The sequence below is a fragment of the Lactuca virosa genome, chromosome 9 (genome assembly GCF_052849685.1).
Source record: "Lactuca virosa cultivar CGN04683 chromosome 9, Lactuca_virosa_CGN04683_v6, whole genome shotgun sequence".
NCBI lineage: Eukaryota > Viridiplantae > Streptophyta > Magnoliopsida > Asterales > Asteraceae > Lactuca > Lactuca virosa.
Window position 1 is genome coordinate 212,523,772 of NC_136434.1, and position 19,074 is coordinate 212,542,845.

General features: G+C 39.0%; 1 long non-coding RNA gene and 1 pseudogene across 3 annotated transcripts; one reads left to right on the forward strand and one right to left on the reverse strand.

Moving 5' to 3' along the window:
* Positions 1-1,724: 1,724 nt before the first annotated feature.
* LOC145138340 (dynamin-related protein 4C-like) lies at positions 1,725-4,385 on the forward strand (annotated as a pseudogene). Its single transcript, XR_013721451.1, has 2 exons — positions 1,725-2,568; positions 2,650-4,385. The product of XR_013721451.1 is annotated as a dynamin-related protein 4C-like (transcript).
* Positions 4,386-4,815: 430 nt separating this feature from the next.
* On the reverse strand, positions 4,816-6,055 carry LOC145138009 (uncharacterized). Of its 2 annotated transcripts, XR_013721297.1 has the most exons (3): positions 5,694-6,048; positions 5,083-5,109; positions 4,816-4,974 (listed from the first exon to the last, which is right to left on the reverse strand). It is a non-coding gene; the product is annotated as an uncharacterized LOC145138009 (long non-coding RNA). The 2 variants fall into 2 exon arrangements; XR_013721298.1 differs by having other exon boundaries at positions 5,083-6,055.
* Positions 6,056-19,074: the final 13,019 nt, after the last annotated feature.

A 19,074-nucleotide genomic window follows, 5' to 3' on the forward strand; every position in this document is an offset into this window, starting at 1 on the left:
GTACTTTATAATTTAATGAAAATGTTTTGACTTATTAAATCAGGGATGAGATCGGCTCCGAAATCGATCTGAAACGACATGGAACCTAAAAAAACTGAAATCGAAAAATAGAAATTAAAAGAATAAAGAACTGAATTGAATATCTTTATGTGGTTCCATTCGGTTTTAGTTCCAGTTATTATTATTATTTTTTTTTTATTTTCTTATATCGACAAAAGCTCTATTATGAAACTCGACCAAACCAACCCGAAACCGGAGGCAAAAGCAATAGCAGGGTTGTCGGATGCTTTGCCTCTTCCCCATCACTTTTCAAGTTGCAACAAGTAAATATTATTTGGTAAATAAATGTTATCTAGATAGGAATTGATATATGGTTTTATATTTCAAGACAAGATTCCATCTATTTCAATTTAAAAATGAGCCTCCAAATAATATGCAAGAAGCTTTCGATCGTTCTAATTCACTTTCAGTTGTTCTCATTTATCACTACAAAATTATATTGAAAGATCATTTGGAATCTTGAAGAGTCAATGTAATATACTCCTTAGAATGCCCAAATTTAATGTGCAAACTCAAATTGACATTATTATAGCTATATTTTCCTTTGCATTACTACAAGGGTCGTATCTCTGAGCAAGCAACATTTTTTTTATTTCATTGAACTACATCCAGATTGCATACCACATGATGAACCTCGTGATTTCCGCGGTAATGAAACAAGTAATGAAGACTTATACGATGTCATGAAGCGTGTCGGCAATGATATTGCTACTTTAATATGGAATGCTCGACGTCGATAATATTATCAATAGTTTTTACGTTGCAATATAACTTTTGATTTTTGTTATGGAACATGGTTAAGGAAAATTGCTAAATTTTAAGAATTATAGTTAGACAATATTTTATTTATTTATTATGTTTCAGAATTAGCATTTAAATAGATGCCCTTTTATGTAATTTTACACAGTTGAAAAACTTCAAACTATTTTTTGTCAAACACTCATATAATAAATAAAAGTTACAACTTTCAATTACAAGTTACCAGCTAGTTTTTCCAAACAAGCCATATTTTAATTATTATCCCATTTATATCAATCCACCGATAGCTATATTATCCTATTATCCTCGTTTGTTCATAGTTATATTACCCCCATTTATTTATAAAGAGTGTTTATTAATCGACGATTATCAAGAGTAGCTATTTTTATTCATCGAGAAGGTTATTGCAATGTGAGGCTTTCAACCCTTTTTATTCTTAAATCCTGACTTGGCTTCTGCCCCGAACCGAAAACATTAATATCGATAAGTAATAATTTATGAAACCGAAAACCAAATCAAATATGCTTATATGGATTCAAGTTCCAACTCGATTATTCTGCAAACGGCTAATTTGCACGTCTCTTAAATCACTTAATTTTAAACAAACATTTGTTAAAGCTTTAATAAAAAATATTTTCAAAAGATTTTTTTTTCTTCTAAAAAAGACATTGAAAGTCTTCAAATATGATTTGATTCTTTCTGATTTTAAAAGTTGACTTTTCCTATAAATGCTGACAACGATTTTATATTCTAAGGCTATACGGAATAGGGGCATCCCCTTACGCGTTATGTGACTTGCCAAGTCATGCATGAAATGCAGCCAAACACCACCCCCGTCTTGTTTAATTGTGAGCTCTCGTAGCCACAGCCCCACAACAATCTCTTTGTTTTCTCCCTCTCTTTCTATCTCTCTCTTCTTTCCCTTTACGCACTTCTTCCCTATTACTAAACACCATTTCCTAAGGCTTGTAAGAAGCTAGTTGAGTTGATAAATGGTTGATGTGGCCATTTAATTACTATGCGTTAAAACCTCCCATCCACTCTGTATACCATAATATAACACGATTCCTCTCGATAACTATACTTTTTCCACTCTTCCTCCACTTGCAGTTCCAACAACAATTGCAACATCATGGTTCTAGTTAACAACAACATCACAACAATGGCGGAAAAGAGCAACACCATGGTTCCGGTTACCAAAACAACCAACGGTGGTGAGGTAATACTTCCTCCTTTTACTGAAGATCGCAAACCGCAGTTTCCGCCCATCGTTTCATCTTACAACGATAAAATACGACCCATTCTTGATGCCGTTGACAAGCTCCGTCATCTCAAAGTCACCCAAGAAGGCATCCCTCTTCCAGCCATCGTCGTTGTTGGAGACCAGTCCTCCGGCAAGTCCAGCGTTCTAGAGTCACTTGCAGGCATAAGTTTGCCACGTGGACAGAACATTTGCACAAGGGTACCTCTTATTATGAGGCTTCAAAACCATCCAGATGCTGTGCCGGAACTCGTACTGGAGTATCAGAAAGAAAAAAACGGTGATGATAATGGAAGAAAGACAAATATCAGATGCCATTGATAAAGCTACTGTGGAGATAGCCGGAGATAATAAAGGGATATCAAATGTGCCCTTAACTTTAGTGGTCAAGAAGAATGGTGTTCCAAATCTCACCATGATTGATTTGCCCGGAATAGCTCGGGTTGCTGTGGGTGATCAACCGGAAAACATTTACGAACAGATTTCAGGTACTTGGTTTGTCACAAGTGTTATAACTCTATGAAGACTAGAAATATATGTGCTTTATTATTGGTTTTTGAATGTTTCAGATATGATAATGGAGCATATTAAGCCAGAAGAGAGTATCATTTTGAATGTTCTTGACGCAAATGTTGATTTTTCAACTTGTGAATCCATTTGCATGTCACGACGTGTTGACAGCACCGGACAAAGGACTTTGGCAGTGGTAACAAAATCCGATCAGTCGCCGGAGGGCTTACTTGAGAAGGTAATGTCAAATGATGTCAATATCGGACTTGGCTATATCTGTGTTAGAAACCGTATCAAAGATGAAACCTATGAAGAGGCTCGAATGCAAGAAGCGACACTCTTTCAAACTCACCCATTGTTGTCCAAGATGGACAAGTCCATTATAGGTATTCCTGTATTGGCACGTAGACTTATGGAAATACAATCAATGATCATATCAAAATGTTTACTGGACATTGTCAAGAAGATCAATGAGAGACTTAATGCTTCGGTTTTGGAACTCAACAAGCTACCCCGGATTCTTACTAGTATTCCCGATGCAATGGCTGCTTTTTTGCAAATCGTTGGGTCCTTAAAAGAAACGTTTCAAAAGATCTTGATTCGAGGTGAGCTTGAGTATGATGATAAAGAAATGCATTGCAATGCTCGATTGGCTGAAATGTTGGATGAGTTTTCAGAAGAACTCCACAAGAGTGACAAAATTTCTGAAAATTTTCTTGTTGAGGAGATGCTGGTTTTAGAGGAAGCAAATGGGATTCGGTTGTCTTTTTTTCTCTCACACTCAGCGTTTCTGTATTTGCTTAAGAAGAAATTGACCAACATCTCTAATTTGCCGATTAGCTTCTTAAACAAAGTCTGGGGATATCTTGAGATTGTTTGGGTTAGAGTCTTGATGGATCATTGTGAGAATCATCCACAAATTCTTCCTTCCATAAAGAAAGCATCTTTGAATGTGATGTTAAGAATGAAGGAGAAGTTGGTGGAAAGGGTTTTTGAGAAGATTGAAAGGGAAAAAGCAACAGATTACACTTGTGACCCCGATTTCATAGCTTCTTGTAACAAATTAATGGGCAAGCGTGATGAGTTTTTGAGGGCAGTCCCCAATCGTAATTCATTTTCTATGGAAGGTTATGGGTCGATTGATATCACACATCTAGTGAGTGTTCCAGCAACCAAAAGAGATCAAGCATTTGACTTGAAAATGAGGATCATGGCTTACTGGAAAATTGTTTCGCGAAGAATGGTGGATTGGATAGCTCTTGAGCTTCGATTTGTGATACAAAAAATGGTGAACAAGGTGATGGAAAAGGAGATAGTAAATGAGGTGATGATGCGTGGTGGTGGTGGTGGTGGTGGTGGTGGTATGGAGAAAATGCTGGATGAACCAACTCCAGTGGCCGCAAAGAGGGAGAGGCTTCAAATGAGTATCGGTTTGCTCCAGGAATCACAACAAATTATCCAACAAGTCATGGATGCTATTTGAATAATCACTGATCAAAAAAGAAGTGTGGGAACTAATCATTTTGTTTGCATGTTTGGTATTTAGCTAATTAGGGTTTATGGTACTAAGTGTTATGATCGCATGGTTAAATTCCTTTAACACTATTAGAAAAACATTGATTTACATACCAAAAGTACCGACGGAATACCTATGGATTTGGATGCCCTAATTTAGTAACCAAATTACGAAGGAATAGCTACGGAATAGTGACAAAAGGTGGGCCATAGGTAATTATTGACGTAATAGCTACGAAATACCAACAGAAGGAAATAGCTACAGAATAGAAACCAAATACCGACGGACTATTATAATTTCCATTGTTATTGTTATTATTTTTCATTATTCAAGTATGAAAACGTAGTTTTTTTAAGTTTTTTTTTTAACATATTTATCATGCGTACATACATTATTGTATTATATATACATGCAACCATATAACACCCGGAGAGAAAAAACAAATCTAAAAAAACTCTGTTTAACACATGAATAATTAAAAATGATATTAATAGTACTAAGAATAATAATATGTAACACATGAATAAGTGAAAAAAAGGTTGTGTGTATGTGTGTATATATGTACATGTATGTATGTGTATGTGTGTCTAGGAGTGTGTATATATATATATATATATATATATATATATATATATATATATATATATATGTGTGTGTGTGTGTGTGTGTGTGTGTGTGTTTATTTGTGTATATATGTATGTACAAAACATACATAAAATGTTTCATTTTTTATTCATCAATCACATAGTATTTGTCCAAAAAACCATCATTGTAAAAATGTATCATAATCATCAGATTGCATTGCTATGAAAGTTGGTAACAAATTAAATTACATTGCTATGATCATCCTCCAGAAGTTTAAAGGCATCTGAAAAATATTAAAAAGGTTAAAAGTCTTAATAACTTTACATACTCAGATATCATGATCTTTACCTAATAGTAATACAAATAAATCCTGAAAAAGTGAGCAGCTTACATGGCTTATTTCCTTCTGATCCACTCTCTTGTAATGATTTTTGTGATGGGTGTGATCCAGTCAACATACACATTGATAAAAAAAATTATGATACTGAAACATTTAGTTTATTAAACATTTCGGATTCAAAAGCAAAAATGAATTTTATAAAATACTCATTTTTGCATCCTACATTCTGCAATTTACAATAAAAAATTAATTATAATATCCTACTTTGATGGATACATATTTCCTACCTGATGATAATTTCTGCTTCACCTGACCTTCATAAATCAATTGTGAAAGTATGTTCAAAATTAGGATTTCAATAAAATTATGATCAACATGTGCTTCTCTTTGAAATTATAGTTATTCTCAAAAATAAAAAAGTGTTTGTGTTTAGCTTAACCTTCAACGACCAGTTCAAAATTAGGATTTCAACAAAAGTATGATCAAACATGTTCAAAAATAACTATGGAGGTCCATATTTCTCAAACAACAGCTTCATAATCATTTTATGTGAAATTAAGCTTCTAATAGTGTTTAGCTTAACCTTAAATGACCAGTTCCAACGTTTATAAATAATTTAAGGATCCGAATAAAAATTATTAATTCTAGGGTTTCAATATTACCTTCCATGAACTGAATCCATGACAGAAATTCGAGGTTTAAGGTTGTCAAAGAATGGAGTCCAACCATCACCAGCCTCATCCGGACCACCAGCGCCGCTACTGGTCGGCTGTAACATCCCCGACGACCACCCCTCTCCACTGCTCTCGCTTCTATTTCTCGGTTTCAATCCTCCATCAAGCACCATAGAGAGGAGGGAAAGGGGGTTTCCGTGTTGCTTCGCAGCCTTCTTTTCCGGTGAGGATGTCGGCTTCCCCTTCCCCTTTGTTTTTCTTCTGATCGTATATGAAACACACGACATACACAAGCACTTTTTTTGTTTTATGTTCTTATTCCCACATCTGATCGAACATGAGGAAATAAGGTTTTAATTTCCCTTTTTTTTTTCTTTTATTTACTTATTTTTTTTAGTATAATTGTTATAAATTTTTTTTAAGAAGAAAGTTTTACATAGACGTAGCGGGTAAACGAACAACAAGCTGTACCGCAACCCTTTTTTGGATGACAAAACTAATTCTTTTAAAACAAAATCTATAGATTTTGGAGTCATAACATTACTTATTTTACTTTTTAAAATAACCAAATCAATAACCCATTAATATTATTTTTTTAAATATTTTTTAATTGGTTGATAAATCAAATAACAGTTTAAGTCTTCGTGAATGAATATGCTTTCTCCATTTCCTATTATAAGTTAAAAGAGAAAAATAACATAACTTAGAAGAAAAGCCTAATAATTATTTGTAGAGTAAATTACAGAGATGGTCCTTATGGTTTGGTCGAATTCTCAGTTTTGGTCTCTAAGTTTAAAATTTGATAGGTTACATCCCTGTGGTTTTTGAAAATTGCATTGTTGGTACTTGGTACATATAAAAAGATCAAATTACCATTTCTTTCTTTTTTTTTTCTTTTTCCTTTTAACAATTTATTATTATTATTATTATTATTATTATTATTATTATTATTAACATATATATATATATATATATATATATATATATATATATATATATATATATATATATATATATATATATATATATGATGACACGCCCCTCAGAGCGGGCTAGGAATAAAGGAATCCCCCAGCGAGGCCCGGCCAGGCCGAACTTGGCCACCCCAGCAGCTAGGCGCCCCAGCGGAACCCCCAGCTGCCAGGCACCCTAGCAGGACGACCGTGTGGAAGGCCCATCCCCGCTAAGGGGCGCCTTCCACTACAGTCCAAGGATAACGGCTCCAAGGCGACAAGGAGCACATCCAGAGCATTATCGTCTAGACCAATCATTGGACCTGACACAACGATGAACACAACTCACCAATAAGGACAGCGGCTCTTGTCGGGACTGCAGTCCTTGTTCCTCGTACAGACCGAGGAAGATCCTCAGTATAAAAGGACCACCATTCTGCTCTGAAGGGTAAGCTATCTCTCCTGATTCTCAGCACTTACTCTCCAATACACTACTAACTTGACCGTCGGAGCTTTTTCCCGGGACCTCCTCCCGGAGAACGGCTGACGGCTTTCTCTCTTTGTGACCTCTCAGGTTTTTCTCCGACGAACACAGCTTTCACCCTCTAGGTGGTCGAAGGTCAGGTCGCATCATTTGGTGTCATCCGCTTGTGTGACAAAAGATACGCAAACCCATTTTTTCCTCTTTAACTCCGCCACAAATGACGGACGAGGCCGCCGGCGAGCCATCTGAAACACCACATAGCCTGATACGCCCAATGGTCTCACTAGAGACGACCAACACCCCAATAACACCACCACCTCAGACGATCGGCGTGGTTTCTGAGGCACCACCATCCGGTGGCCCGCCACCTTCCCTTGCAACAACTGCGCCTTCCGTCACAACCCACAAACCAATACCCACACTGAATAGCATAACCCCACCGTTGTTCCCCAACGACGGCGGACCCAATCCGCCCATTTCACCTCCTATACCGCTGTTTTTTTCCAACACCGGCAGATTAAACGTCGGTTACAACTTCTTACCACCACCCATACACACCACAAACGAGCAACGGCAAACGACATTCATAACACCACCGTTAAACGGGATGCCCTCGCTCACACACACAACGCCGACAAATAACACGCTAATGGCCCAAGCGTCGTTTTCCAAGCGCAAAACCACCCACCACTAGTGACAGGAGCCATGACGGCACCGCCATTCATGCCCTACCAGCAAATCCCCATGACCCACACGTTTCCCACCCCATTCCAGCAACATAACTTCTATGGCCCAACACCACCAGACCTTGCGGCCTACAATAACATGCTGGTCCAACCATTCCTGGCAATGCAACAACCAGGATACCACTTTGCTCAACGGACACCGGACCAAGACTGCCTTTCACGCAGTGTCACATCACCGTTCGTGAAAGAGTTGCTGGAATATGAGATCCCCAACACCGCTAAACTACCTCACCTCAAAACATACGACGACACCACATACCCGGACAGCTAAATCGACACATACGAATGGGCGATGACGTCCCTCAAGCTAGACGAACGCTTCTGGTGCACGTATTTCCCTACCACTCTACACTACAAGAAAAAGTTGAAATAACGACGGAAAAATTCCATAGCTAAAACATGATATTCTGTAGTTAAAATCGATTAGCGACGAAATTTGCTACGGATCCATTCTGTAGGAAAATTCTTCGTTAGTAAAGGTTCGTTACGAAATCCATCGCACATTCGCAACGGAATTTACAACAGACTTATTTCGTAGAAAACCTGCTATGGACTACATCCGTAGCAACTACGTAGCAAATTAACTACAATTTATTTCCGTATCATGTCCGTAGTGAATTAACTACGCCCCGATCCGTAGTAAATCTGTCGCAAATTAACTACAAACTAAATTTGTAGCTAGTTTCTGTAGCAAATCCACTATGGGTAATGGCATAGCTAGTACTCCGTAGTAAATTTACTATGACCGAATTTTGTTACAAATTAACTACAAACTGGCCCCGTAGCTAATTTTCGTAGCAAATCAACTATGGGTAATATTGTAGCAAACATTCCATAGTGAATTTACTACGATGTATCAAATATGTTGTAGTAAATTTACCACAACCTACTTCTGTTGCAGAAAAATGTGACGGAATATGTTTCATAGCAACATCCATAACAATTCAACTACAAAAATGTGACAGAATTAATTAAAATAAATACAAAAATGACTAGACTTTTTCCAAAGCAAATTAATAACAAAATCAACATTATGAAATTGCATTAAACAGTAAAAGAAATTACATCAACTCTGAATAAAAACATAGTTTATCATCAAATAAAATTTCACTTTGTCCAAAACACCAATTATAATATCCCAAAATTTTCCAATAAATTTAAACTTTTCGAAACATTTATTTTGTAAAAAAAAACATCCATCCATAATATAACTTAACCAATTTATAAAATTCAAATCCCCAATTTAGTAATTCCAAACATACTTTAGATAAACTCATTTGTTTGTAACTCGGCTATAATAGAATCATAAAAGCCTTAAAATATGTAATAACATTTATGACATGGACCCAATCTTCAACCGCGTCAGTGTACAGTTAAGTCGAACCCTTACCCTTGTTGGTACCTGATGTACCTATAATAATCATTTATAGAATAAAAGGGTAAGCGCAAAGCTTAGTGACTTCCAACACATCCATATAACATATAAACATTAATATCATATATCCCGTGTCTATTTGGGAACAAATCCCAAACAACACCCAAATAAAGACTCGGTATTCAGTCGTCGAGTCCACGGAGTTGGCGTTTCCGCCTTCGGTCCCCCTGACTTGGCACAATGGCCTTCGGTCAGTCGGCTTGGTATTCAGCTGTCGCCCCCAACATATCGAATCGGTATTCAGCCGTCGAGCCCAAACATATCATGCATATACATTCCACATAACAAATAAGTACATCAAACATAACTAATGCAACAAGTATTACTTTAACTATCAACCATATAGTTCCTAGTCTCACCCGACCTGACTATAGACATATAATACTCTAAGGTTATGAAGTGAGGAACTCACCTCAAGTAGTCAAACACCCTTCAAATAATACAAACACCCCTTCACACCAGGTTAACCTTCAACTTCCTAATAATGACCAAAAAGAGTTAAGTTATGGTACTTTGATATCTCAAAAGTATAATGGCTTGAGTGTTATTTTTTTTTTTCAGATTTATACATAGAAATTATAGTATTGGTCGGGACCTATTTTACCCCCCTTAAACGCATTATTTTTCAAAACTGTTTTATATTCATTAAGTACAGGTCATTAGCTTTAAAAGTAGTATTCGCACACCTCTGTACGATTTTTCTACAATTTTTGACGATTTTTACAAAACTGCCTCGCAAAACAGTTCATTACGGACCAGTCTGGGTAAATGGTCCATTTCACCCTAGTTAGGGGCATTTCTGGCCTTTGGTCAAAACTAATTAAATGTATAGGACTCAAGAAAGAAACTCTGGCTTTTGGTTTCGACTAAAAAGGTTTTCGCATGATCGAGATATCATCTCTCAAAGATATGGACAGATTAGGGTAAAATCCTGAAATCACAGCTTTGTCTTTTTAGGGTTAATTTGACCTCTTAACCCATTAAGACCTATCCAATGAGGCTTATAATCAGTAAAATGAGTTCATAACAGTAGATTACTTCATTTATATAGAATTCAATGAAAATCTCAACCCCTTTTCTTTAGATTTCTTGCATAAAACATCAAAATAAGTACAATGCCCTCATGGGGAGAATACCAACTAGGGTTTAAGGTTTGGGACCAAAACAACCCATGTCACCACTTAGCCCTCAAAATACCTTGGAGCATCACTACCCACTGCCATAGTGGCAGTGGTGGCTGGCGGTGACTGCCACCACCTTGGCGGTGGTGGTGGTGGTGAAGATTTCGTTTAAAGGTAGAAGAGAAAGAAGGAGAATAAGATTGCATGACTTACTTGAGAATGATGAATGTTTCTCCCTTGATGAAGATGTCGTAGCCTCCTTCCAACCTTCACTTTCGATGCTCCCTTCTTCTCCACTCCCGTTCTTTCTTTTCTCCCCTCTCACTCACGGCTACACAAAGAAAAACGGCACCCCCTTAACTTCATAGGGTTAGGCCGAAATTTTGAGGCTTAATAGGCCTTTTGGACGTGATTATGGGCTGCCCTAAGTTGGTGTCCGATCAAGGGGGGTCCAAGGCTTCAAAAACATAGCATTTGACCCTTCAAGTTTGACATAACGGCTCCTCTAACCTCAAAAACAATTCCATTGCACAATGGGTCCATAATTAGCCCTAATTACCCCACTCTATTATTATTTTTTTAATATAGTTAAATATACCAGAAATAATAAATAAAGTATAATAAATTCACGTACCATGAACCGAGGCGTTACACCAATCAAATTAATCTAATAGTCAAACTCAACTAGAAATCCTAAACATGCAATCAATAAAAAATATATCATTAATTATTTGTGCTTCTCATATCATTGACCATGTTTTTCACATCACCCAACTCTATCCTTTGCTTATGTATGGTATCCTCTAGTTTCTGGATCTTTGAACAGAGATGATGATTTTCCGAACTACTATCTAGTGAAATGCATATTTGAGATGAGTTTTCAAGAAAAATGGACCTGTCATATGATCCAAACCCGTAAACTCTTTTCTTGCAATCATATCCTCCAACAACGACTTGCTTTCAAGAACTTCCTCTCCTAGTAGTGCCAAATCCACACGTCGAGACACAAACAAATCCTACAATGTAATAGTACTTGCATTAGTATATAGTTTATACAATATTATAAGGATATTTTATGATGATATAATAGTTTACATAAAATAATCATAAATAAAAATGAACGTAACATGCTATAATACTTAAAATAGACCTCCATTAGATCAAATAAAAATAAGATGCTAAAAAAATATTAACCAGTAAAAGACACTTACCGAATCTCGATCATAAGTCGAAAGTGCAGCTTAATATAACTTTCCGGGTGTCTCCAATATTTGTCTTTAAACCGGCACATGATGATGGGTTCTATAACGACTCAATTTTAAAAAAAAAACATAATATTAAATCCTCATAAAATAAAGCCAGTTGTTACCCTGTGAAAACTACAATTAAGGTTATCAGAAACTTCCAACCATATTTATAAAATATTATTTCAAAGAAAACATTAGCAGAAGCAAAAACATCTCAGCTTTAAATACATAACAATTATAACACTTATTTAACTTGTGCTTCATAACTATACTTTAAAATACTTTCATTTGCATTACTTTAACTTTTCTTTGGTTTTAGTGTTCTGTTTGGGACCTAAATTCGTAACTTTAAATCCATAGTTAGGTTTTGATAAATTTGTATTCATATAGTTCCCTCTTTTAGCTTTCTGGGAATATAAGGATCTCGTCCTAACGATTTTTGGTTGATTTTATATCAATTTTACAAGTTAGCCAACTTGAGCTGTTACTTTCTGGACTCACATGAAAATGCGGTAACTTTTACTCTAGGAGGGTTAAGATTTAAATCATAGGAAAAATTCATAGTATACAAGACATTATGATCTAACCATAACCTCTGAATTTTCATGAATCAGAGTTTTGAAGAATTAATTATGAACGTCACAAGTTGATGTATAATTTCTGCAGCTTTCCTGACTACTCGGTATTCTTTTAATAAACTGTACAATACTACTAGAAATTAAATCAAAAAATTGATATGGAGGAAACTAGACGTCCATATCTAACTACAGGATTTGGAATTTTAGCATTTGAAGTTCTGAGGAATTTATTATGATTTTTAGAAGACAACACATGAAATCTGTGACAGCATAGACCCTTCTGAGAAAACTGACCATTTTACCCCTCAAGGGTTTGGAATTTGGAAAATTGATTCAAAGTTTGAACAAACTAGACATACTAAGAATTCCAGAAAAGTAAGTCTCATAATTTTTAGATATTCGGATTGCCTCAAACGGATTTTTGAAGTTGAAGGGCAGAATTAGAAAAATATGCCATTTTAGCTTTTCATTCATTTTTGGTGCTTTATTAAGGACTTAATGGTTAAGTTTATAGTTTAACATTTTTAATACAATTATTGACTACATATGAGGTTTCCAAAATATACAAAACAACTTTACTCAAAAGCCTTAATGCATGACTTAATGGAGTATAAAGTTAGGGCTTAACAAAATAATAATAAAAATGTATAAAGCTTCATTTCATGTCTTAGCCTAGGACTTCCCTGGACCAAAATACCACAACCACCAACCCACGGTGGCCTGTGGTGGCAGGAGCTGACTCACACTGGCGGTAGGAGGCTGCCAGTATTGGCGGTCCTTGGTGGTTTCACGGTGGAAAGAAGAAAAAGAGATGAGAAAAAGAGATGAAGAATTACCCAATAGCTAGAATGAGACTGAAACACTCCTCCCGACACCCTTTTCCCTACAAGTAGCACCTCCGGTAACACCAAGTCCGATAGTACCCTCCTTCCGATCGCAACTGTCATTCATGTTGACCATTTTCTCGACCATCAAATGAAAACACACACATAATTTGGTCCTGGATCGATTAGGGTTAGATTAGGGCTTATAAATGTGTTTCTTGAAATCGTGGGCTGCCAAAAATCCAATCCCGATCCTCCCTAATTTATCTAGACGATTATAACGAAGAAAAACCTCGATTTTTCAATTTAGACCCTGATTTTTCCCATAATGACGGAAAATACCCTCAAAACAAATTTATTTTCACATATGGTTTTCAACTGTGACACTTTTAGCCCCTAATTCTTCATTATCTTCCATTATTGATTCATGGATGTTATTTAATCTTAACTATTATTATTATTAATAATAATAATATTATTATTATTATTATTATTATTATTATTATTAGTATTATTATTTTTTCTTTATTTATTATTTATCCACTTAATATTTATCGGATCTTTTTTATTCGTTTTTATCACCGATAAAATTCCTTAAAATTATTCTCCTTAATTATATAATTATTAATTTAATTAACACTCTGATTCCTGAATCACTTATCATAAAAAAATAGAGCATTACAGGTTCATTTCCATTTCAATACATTTTCTATAAAAATAAGCCATGGTGACTTAAAATTGCATACTGGAAAATTCTATTGTATAATATTTATGGTTTTTATATTATAGTATAATAGCTATGACCTATGATCTTGTAGCAAATTCTGTAGCGACATAGCTACGGATTTTGACTCCGTAATAAATGTTGTAGCAAGCTAGCTACGGACTTAGATGCGGTAGCAAATTTTGTAGCAAAATAGCTGCTGATTTTGATTCCGTAACAATTTCTGTAGCAAAGTAACTACAAACTTTAATCTGTAGCAACAGTTGTAGCAAAATACCTACGCCTTATAATTCTGTAGCAAATTTCATAGCATGATAACTACGGACTCCGATTGCGTAGCAAAATTCTGTAGTTATTCAAATATTAGCTATAGAATGCAATTTTGTAGTATATTCTGTAGCAAATATACCTACGTCTAACTAGTTTGTAGTATATTCCATAGTAGAATAGCTATGGTTTTTAATTATGTAGCAAAATTCCGTAGTTATTCAAATATTACCTACGGAATGTAATTCTGTAGCAAGTTCCGTAGCAAAATAGCCACGACAAGCCATTCCGTAGCATAATCCGTAGCAGAATAACTACGGATTTTACTTTCGTAGAAAATTTCCGTAGTTATTTCAACTTTTTCTTGTAGTGCTAGACAGCAACGCAGGGACATGGTTCAAAATGTTACGCCCAGGTAGCATCTGTAACTTTAGCCAACTGAAATACCCCTTTTTAACCAACTTCATGCAACTCCGAAAGTACAAAGGCGGTTGTCACTCCATTATCCGGTGCAAGCAAAGGGAGGGGGAGACAGTCAAGGGCTACTTAGCTAGGTTCACCAAGGCAACACTAGACGTCCCGGGGCACGACGAAGGATTGATTGTAGGAGCGTTTACCTGGGGATTGCTTTCGGGTTCGCTATCGCAGAACCTTATGGGCAAGCTGCCTCAGATGAGGGCAGAACTTAAAGAGCGACTGGAGCGTTTCCTGCGCCAAGAAGAAGGTGAAGCGTCAAAGCAAGCATACCTCAACGCCATGTCCTCCTCGGCCGGAATACGACACCACCAATCAACCTCCCACCACGACTCCCGGCGGGGTAGGTTCTCAGGACGAGACAGGCGACCACATGGACGGTTCAGATCTTTCACAAGGGACGATAGGCGAGGAAGACGAGCAGAAGTTTATATTGTCGCCGAAAAACCAGCAGCAAAGGGTACTAAGACGCGATATTGCGAATACCACAAGAGTAGGAAGCATGACACGGTCAACTGCTCGGTTTTAAAACGGGAAATGGAAGAAAAGTAGTTGAAGGGAAACGTGATAGAAATCGCTAAAAATCTGTGAGCTAAATTTGACGCAGAAAACCCTAAAGACAACACAGGAGGGGAAGACTACCGACAAGAAATCCTCATGATCCACCATAAGCGGGGGAGAGCGGAGTGCACAACCAGCGTAGGAAGCATCACGGAAACCATGCAAGGGCTAACTTTCTCTACGACCGACCCAAGCCCAGTCGGGTGGAAAGGAGACAACCCTCTCGTCATCTAGGGGTCCATTCGAGATACAATGATCCACCGGGTATACATCGACACGGGGAGTTCTGCAGACATCATCTACGAGCATTGCTTTCGGCTGCTGCCGGATGCATGGAAGGGGGGATTGAGAACAGCCGCATGCCAGCTCACAGGGTTCACAAGGCACAGCCTGTGGCCCCTAGGTATGACTCACTTACCATTCACACTCACTAGTCAAGACAAGACCAAGCTACAGACCGCCCTCGTGGATTTCATGGTCATACGACACCCATCCGAGCACAATGTCATAATGGGAGGAACCACCCGACTGAAATTTGGAGCAATCTCATCAACGATTCATGGAATAGTAAAGTTTAGCATGAGCCAATCCTAGCCATCCCTCCAAGGGAGCTCAAATGCTATGAGATTATGCAACCAAAGGACATTTCAACCGAGGCCAAGAGGCCGAAGCCGGATTCATCGAGCGGGGGGAGGTAATCAACAGGGAGTACCCAAGCCAGCAAGTAAACGTGGGAACCGCCCTCCCCATGGAAGTGAGGCAAGCGCTGATCCGACTGCTACAAAAATACAAACACGTGTTCGCCTGGACACCCACAGACATGGTGGGGGTCGACTGGGGGATTATAGAACACAAGATAATGATAAAGCCAAGGGCCAAAGAGGTAAAACAAAAGGAGCGAGTCCAAAGAGGAGATCGAAACAGGGCAATTAATGCAGAAGTGGCCAAGTTGACCAGCGTCGGGATCCTCAGGGAAGAGATTTTCCCAACATGGATCGCCAACCCGGTAATGGTAAAGAAACATGATGGTAGTTGGCGCATGTGTATTGGCTACTCGGACCTCAACAACGTGTGCCCCAAATACTGCTACCTATTACCGGAAATAGACCAAAAGGTGGAGTCTCTACAAGGGATCCGGTGGAAATGTTTCTTGGATGCATACAAGGGATATCACCAAACCCTAATGAGCAAGGACGACGAAGAAAAGTCAGCCTTCTACACAGATCATGACGCTTTCTGCTATACAAAGATGCCATTCGGATTAAAGAACGCTGGAGAAACCTACCAGCGGTTGGTCGAGTCTCTGTTTGCCAATCAAATCGGCAGAAACATCGAAGTTTATGTTGATGACATGGTCATCAAAAGCCCGGACGAACAAAGACTGTTGCACGACGTGGAGGAGACATTGGGAACCTTAGAAAAGGCTAAGATGAAACTGAACCCCGCAAAATGTACCTTCGGGGTAGAAGAGGGGAAATTCCTGGGATACTATATGACAAAGGAAGGAATCCAGCTGAGTCCAGTCAAAATCGATGAGCTTAAAGACACACCCTCGCCAAGCACACTAAGGGACGCCGAAGGGTTGAACGGTAAACTAACATCGCTCAATCGTTTTATCTCTAGCTCAGCTAGAAAGCCATGCCTCTATTTCACACACTCAAGGGATGCATTGAGAAGAACAACTTTCGATGGACGCCGGAGGCTGAATCCGCGCTGCAGAAGATAAAAAAGGCACTGAACACGCTCCCTATGCTAGCCAGCCCGGTACCAGGCGAGATACTGTAGGTCTACTTATCCGCATCAAAGGACGCTATTTCATCAGTGTTAGTAGTCGAAAGGCAAGGAAGACAACTTTCGGTCTACTTCGTCAGTCAGGCCCTACAAGGGCTAGAAATTAACTACCCAATTATCGAGAAGATGGTGCTCTCCGTAATCTACACGGCACGGCGGCTTCGCCGGTATTTCCAGGCCCACCAGATAGAGGTGTTGACCAGCTGCCCAATCAAGCAGGTAATCTTAAAACCAGAGACATTCGGACGCCTCGCGAAATAGGCTATAGAACTGGGAGAGCACGACATCAGCTACCACCCTAGGGTGAGCATCAAAGGACAGGCACTGGCAGACTTCGTGTTGGAAATCCCGGGGGAGCTCCAGCAGGAAATGACAGATATCACCCAATGAAGGCACTCAGAAGAGAAGACCGACCAGCAGTGGACCCTCTACACGGATGGAGCTTCTAGCAAGGAAGGCTCAGGAGCGGGTTTGAACCTAACCAGCCCCACGGGCGAAGAAATCATGTACGCCCTACGCTTCGACTTCTATACCTCCAACAATGAAGCCGAATACGAAGCTCTGTTAGTCGGCCTAAGGTTGGCAGTAAAAATGGGGGCGGAAAGGATAGTAGCCCTAACCAACTCACGCCTGGCAGCCAACTAGGTCACTAGATAATTTGAAGCGAAGGATAAATGAACGAAGAAGTACGTCAAAGCAGTCCAACGAATCACGAGTCCACTTAAGAGTTTTGCCATAAAGTAGATTCCGAGGGGAAGCAATAGACGGGCAGACGCCCTAACCAAACTTGCATCAACATGTTTTGGCCATCTCTCTAAGAAGGTCCTGATAGAAGTGCTAAAAGAAAGGAGCATTGACGAACATCAAGTTGACTCTCTATCCACGGCACGGCCCAGTTGGATGACACCGGTTATAGACTATTTACAGCACAACATACTTCCTGATGACCATGGGGAGGAACGGAAAAGGATGCGGGCTCCTCAGTACGCAATCTTGGGAGAAGCATTATATAAAAAAGGCCACACAGCTCTGTGGCTCAAATACATAGATAACGAGTCAAGGAAAAAGGCCCTCCAAGAAGCCCACGCGAGATCAGCCCTAGCCCACGAGGGGGCAAGAGCACTCACAAGCAAGATACTACGCATGGGGCTCTATTGGCCGGACATACACTAGGATGCCACCAAATTAACCCGAACATGCGTGGAGTGCCAGACCTTTTCACCGGTACAAGGCGCACCCCCGACCAAGTTGACAAGCATAGTTAGCCCATGCGCCTTTTACCAATGGAGTATCGACATCTTCGGTCCTTTCCCAGAAGCACCAGGGAAAGTGAAGTTCTTGGTCGTGGCAGTCGATTACTTCACGAAATGGATAGAAGCCAAGCCATTGGCATGTATTACTGGAAAACAAATGATTAAGTTCATGTGGAAAAACATCATAACAAGGTTTGGAACACCCAAGGTCCTGATCAGTGATAACGGGCTGCAATTCGTCGAGAACCCCTTCAGGAACTGGTGTGCAGAGAGAGAGGAATAGAGCAAAGATTCACGTCGGTAGCACACCCCCAAGCCAATGGACAGACAGAGGTGTCTAATAGGACGCTGATGCATGGAATAAAAAAAACGACTTGGCAAAGCAAAGGGCAACTGGGTAGACGAACTGTCGGAAGTCCTCTGGTCGTATCGAACCACGCCGCAAACCAGCACGAAGGAAACACCATTCAGTCTGGCTTACGGAGCCGAAGCAATGCTGCTAGTAGAGATGATGATAGGATCGATACGAACATAGTACTGTCAGGAGCAAACAAACAACAGGAACCTGAGGGAGAATTTAGACCTTTTGGAGGAACGACGAGAACGCTCAAGCATACGCCAGGCCGCATACAAAAAAATAGCGGAGGGGTATTATAATCAGCGAGTCAAAGACAAGGCCTTTCGTATTGGGGACTATGTCCTATGGAAAAACGAGGCCAGCCATGCCCAGCCCCGCGGAAAATTGAGCCAGACATGGGAAGGGCCGTACAAGGTGGTAGAGGCACATCGCAATGGGCCATATTCTTTGGAGACACCCAAGGGAAGACAGATCCTGAGAACGTGGAACGCGAGGAACTTAAGAAAGTTCCACTTTTGAGTAAACCCACAAGCCCATACACAGAAGGGAAGAT